The following is a 5436-nucleotide window of genomic DNA, read 5'->3' as shown; positions in this document are numbered from 1 at the left end:
AAATTTTAAAAGTTGAAAACATATCTAGCAGTAGTATGAACACGTAGATTATGAAATTACGAACCTAACACAATTTGAACGAGTCAAATCGAAGTTAAAACGGAGAAGTTATGGCTAAAACAAAATCAGTGGCAAATATGTAAATAAGTGAAAACGTATTTTGGATCTAAACCGTAGAAACTACGTTTTCCAAAGAAGAAAACGTAATATGTGATTTCGCTTTGGACCGCGGGTTCTATTATTGAAAAGCGCAGGGACTCTTTAGCAAAATCGGCTGGCGAAAGGGTACGTTCTAATCTGGACTCTTGATTTAAGATCAGACGGCTAAGAGCGGAGAGGGGGAGAGCTGGCCGCCGAAACAGGGAAAGAAGACGGCGGTGCCATTGCCGACGTTGAGGATCTCGGCATCAAAACTCGAAAACGGCCTTAGGGGACACGGTTTTCGACGGAGAAGACACGGGAGCAGAGAGGAGGTTGAGGTGAGCTCACCTAGGGTACTAGTGGGGACCTCTGAGCACCGAAGACGGCGCGTAGCTTGTCGAGTCATTGACGGACAATGGCGCTAGGTCATGGCGTGCGGATGCGGGCGCTTGGGCGAGGGTGGTGCGAGATAGGGCATGGGGTAGGATGGACCATGTGGAGACTCGCTATTTATGGGGCCGGGTAGTGTAAGGCGCAAGGCGAAGGAGGAGTCGGAAACGGCGCGGACACGACCTCCATTGGCAGCGGCGGAGTCTGGCTTGGGGACGGCTCGGGGTAGAAGAAGACCGGCTGATGAGTGGGCTCCAGTGGTCAGCAACACAGGGTGCGGGGGTCCGCCTGTCGATGAAACGCAGAAGAGGGGAAGAAAGGAGGAGCGCGGCGTCGGCCTAGTTGGGCCAGCTCGCCTGTTGCTGGGCCGCAGAAACAGAGGCCGAGCGGGGAAACGGAGAGCGGGAAGCAGGCCACGTGGTTGCTGGGCCGCAAGGAGGGAGAGGAGCAGGCCAAGCCTTCAGGCCGAATCCAAAAGGGAGGAAATTTTCCTTTTCTATTTTATTTTCAAAACCAATTCAAATGTAAACCAAATCAAATTTGAATAGGATTTCAAGTACACTTTTCAATTCAAACATAAATGAGCAATTTTGGTAAGCTTTCAAAAATAAATTTTACCACTTTTTAAATCCTTTTATTTTAAATTTTCTTTTCTTTTATTTCAAAGCCATTTTTAATTTCATTTGCAAAAGAAATTTAAACCATTTTGAATTTTCAATCAAAACCACTCAACCAAATAAATCAAATGCAATGGCATGTATGCTCAAACATGTTGCTACCTTATGATGAATTTTAATTTAATGAAAAATTTTATTTTCCTATATTTAATATGCACAAAAATTCACAAATAATTCATTTTAATCCTATTTTCAAAAGAGGCAAATTTTAGGGTGTTACAAGCATACGGTTTACAAGAAATAGGTAAACGTCAATTCGTCGAATATACTAGAGGGATGTGGTCGGGAGAAAAGTTGTGATCATTTGTTGTAGAGTGTCTCTATATATATTTGGTCAAAATTCACAATCTTTGAGGGAAGGGGGACGTTCCTCCCATATAGACCTTGCGTGGTTGCCGAGAGTGAAGTGAATGCTCAAGAAAGCTGGACAAAGAAGTGCATCTTAGAAGAAGAGCTTTTGACCACCATAACACGCTTGAGACTTGAAAGCCTGTGCGGTTGTGAAGAGGACTCACAACAGTCGAGGGGTAGTTAGGCAGTCAGCTAGCTATAGAGATGGCTATACAATGGGAGTGTACACATAGGGACACCAGGGCTGGAACAGGCTTCTGACATGATCGCACGACGTTCATCACTACTAGTATCCGAGTAGTGAATATTTTAGATGGTCGGACCTTCTGTCATCCGGTGAAGTATATAGTGCACTCCAATCCAAGTAGCCGTAGGCTCACAGCAGCTAAGGGCAGCAGCTAGCTAGAGATGGCTACATGGTTTCATAGGTTCTAATCGACTGCACTCCCTAGGCTGTGGTTGATGCTGCCGCTTTATTAGGCGCCCGCGGGTTTTAGAAAAAAGTCTGTATTATTAGGCATATCCTAGAAACGAGGTTGCAATTAACTCTCGATGGAAGCTAAGCTCGTCTCTGGTTCATTCCAATTAAAGGCTGCATGCATACATGCATGGAAGCCAGGGAGACAGCTCCAATAGAGGCTTGGACGTGATATTTTTAATTAATGCAATTTCACAGTCTTCCTCCGTTCCTTGGTATCTGAAATTTCATCCCATGCGCCTAACAAACCGGCCCGGAGGCAGTATGAACAAATCCACTCAATTTGCTATAACTTTTAATTGTACAGACGACACTATATATTGTCCTACGAGATGAAATGTACAGCGGGCGGACTTTCTTACATGTGTAGTAAAAAATGTAAACAGAAAGAAACGTGCAGATCAGAAAGAGAACCAGAAAACTCCGCATTTCATGGTAATCTGACCGTCTCATCCGCCTGATCACCCGCCCACCTGGTAATCTAAACCGTATCATCGTTGCAATTTCCACACCAGTTTGCAGAGGGTATTTAAAACTTCTACTATAACCCTTGCTCGGCCACCTCCCCCGCCTCCTCCTCAATCAATGTAAGTCGATCGTGCCACGCCGCCTCTCTAGCGCTCCATCTTGCCGTCATCCACACGCCATAGCTCCATCCACATGCATGCCGTAGCTCCATCCACATAGCCGTGTGAGCCCTTGGTTGGCCTCCTCGTGCTCCGCATCACGCGATGTCGACATTGGCAATCTTGGCGGTGAGGCGGCACCACACGTTGTGTTTGCTGGTGCTCCCTGATAAGCTAGCCATTGAGATCACCGGATACCTCGCTGCGACCTTGGAGCAACCCATGGACGACCTCCGCAACCTACGAGCGACATGCTCATCCATGCGATGCATCTGCGGCAACTCCACCATCGGCCAACGCATGGCACTGGACCAGTGCAGACATGAGCTAGGCTGGGATGATGTCGGCAACTACTACGCCCACCTTTCTAGGCTGACCCAACTTAGTAACCCAGAGGCTTGCTTCCTCACCAGGATACCAATGGTATTAGAGGAAACCCACAGGCTCCGACCTTGCCTCGACGATCTCGCCCGTGACGCCGATGGCAGGCACAATCCAGTAGCCTATCTGGTCACCATATTGCTCTATAGGCACAATGGCGATGCCTGCGATGATGACAATATGAAGCGGTACATGACACGGGTCAAGGGCAATGAAGAATCACGGGCGGTGGTGGTGCGCGGTAGACCAACGAGTAGGTGGCTACGCAACAAGGAGTGTGTGTTGTGCCGCCATGAGATGTCTGCTAAGGTGATCCACGAAACGAGGTGGGCCTAGGGCAAGTTGTTGTTGCCACCGCTAGCACAGGTGCACGGCGATCTGCCGTGCGCAGGCGACGCTTGCGGTGATGCAAACAGATGGGAAGGAAGGGTTGTGTATTACAACGAGGACTGTAGGCTTCGCTGCGAATTTGAGTTGTTCTCATGGGAACTTGGAATAAGAAACTAGTAGTTCACTCTTTCCATGCGAGAGTGAATTACTCCCTCTGTCCTGAAATATATTGTATTATGGCTTCAGTAGTACTTTTCAGCAAACACTGTGTGTTCGCTGAAACATACTGCTAAAGTAGTTCGAGCTCCTCAAATATAGTGTATTCTATAGCTTTTGATTTTCTATTGTTTTGTTTCAATTTTATTTGTCTCCTTTAAGGATTCAACAAAAGTACTCGTATGAAACAGGTTTCCCTATATAACATGAGATGTGTCCAGCCTGGTCAGATTTATTATGCTTGGACTTTCTTGCGTGTGCAGTAAAATTTGAATAGCTATGTGGCTCCTCCTTTAGGCATTAGATCGACACGAGACTTGATTAGATGAATTTTGTTATGCATGTTTACCATACTACAGATCAGAAAGAGAACCAGAAAGAAACCTGCATGCAAAACCAACCAACAGGGGCTAGAAATCGGCTACCAAATGACCAAAGGACCTGATCTACACCATACTCAATAGAGTTTAACACACCTAATACAAAGTTGAACAAAAGTAAACACAGACATGTAGAGGGCCAAAAAAGACACCCCTGCCCCCTCAAAACTGCGGCAGCAACAAAGATCCTAGGCAATTAATATGGACATTCTGGTCTTTTTTAACTGCTTTAGTCTCTTTTAGTCACCTAAACCAAACACCCTAGGATCTTTGCTGTTAAACTTTAGTCCTATATTCCCTTGTTCTCGGAGTCATTAGCAGAGGAGTAAATAAAGTTCCATTTGATGTTTTGTCACATTGCATTTGATGTATCTTCCTTATGTTGGGAGTTTCTTACATGTCAAACACGTCCAAACGAGGAAAAACTATAGAGGACACTGTCAGACGTGACCAAATGTACTGAGGTCAGACTTTCTTACGTGTGCAATAACATTTCAACACCAATAACTATTCAGCTCTGCATTAGATTGAGGCGAGACTTGCTCCTCGCTGCAAGGTTCTTGCAAGTTCAACAAAGATTGACAAAGACACCAAGGCAACAAAATAAACAAACAGAAACCAAACGACCTGACCTACACTATGCTCAACAGAGTTCAACCCACCTAATACAAAGTACCACCCCACGACCAATGAGCAATGAGGTGTTTGCGTGGCTTGGCGGTGCGGCTTGGCCGCATCACATCAATGCATGCGACAGGCCGCGTGTGATGTCCTTGCTGCAACAGGCTGCTGATGCCACCCACATGTGCATGTCTATGTGGGAATGCAGGAGCATGCAAGCAGTCATGACAGTCGAGGGGAAGACTGAAGGCTAAAGACTGATGAGTTATAGACTGAAGACTAAAGCAGATATGAAAATAAGACGAGTTGGGTTCAACATAGATCAAAGCCATTCATGACTACTACTACTACTGAACCAGGGGTCATTTGGTAGCCGGTTTGTAGCCCTTGTTGGTTGGTTTTGCCTACAGGTTTCTGTCTGGTTCTCTTTCTGATTCATAGTGTGGTAAACCTGCATAATGGAATTCATCCGATCTAGTCTCGCATCGATCTAATGCCTAACGGAGGAGCCACATAGCTATTCAAATTTTACTGCACATGCAAGAAAGTTCGAGCATTGTAAATCTGACCGGGCCAAACACATCTCACGTTATACAAGGAAACTTGTTTCGTACTACTACTTTTGTTGAATCCCTAAAGGAAACAAATATAATTGAAACAAAACAACAGAAAAGCAAAAGCAATTGAAAATCAAAAGCTACAGAATACACTATATTTGAAGACAAAATTCAAATGCCAGAATACACTACATTTTAGGACAGAGGGAGTAATTCACTCTCGCACGTAAAGAGTGAATTACTAGTCTCTTATTCCAAAATCCCATTCAAAAAATGGATTTCTTGACG

The sequence above is a fragment of the Miscanthus floridulus genome, chromosome 9, assembly GCF_019320115.1.
Source record: "Miscanthus floridulus cultivar M001 chromosome 9, ASM1932011v1, whole genome shotgun sequence".
Classification (NCBI taxonomy): domain Eukaryota; kingdom Viridiplantae; phylum Streptophyta; class Magnoliopsida; order Poales; family Poaceae; genus Miscanthus; species Miscanthus floridulus.
The sequence above is the reverse complement of the archived record's forward strand: the minus strand, read 5'-3'. Positions refer to the sequence as shown.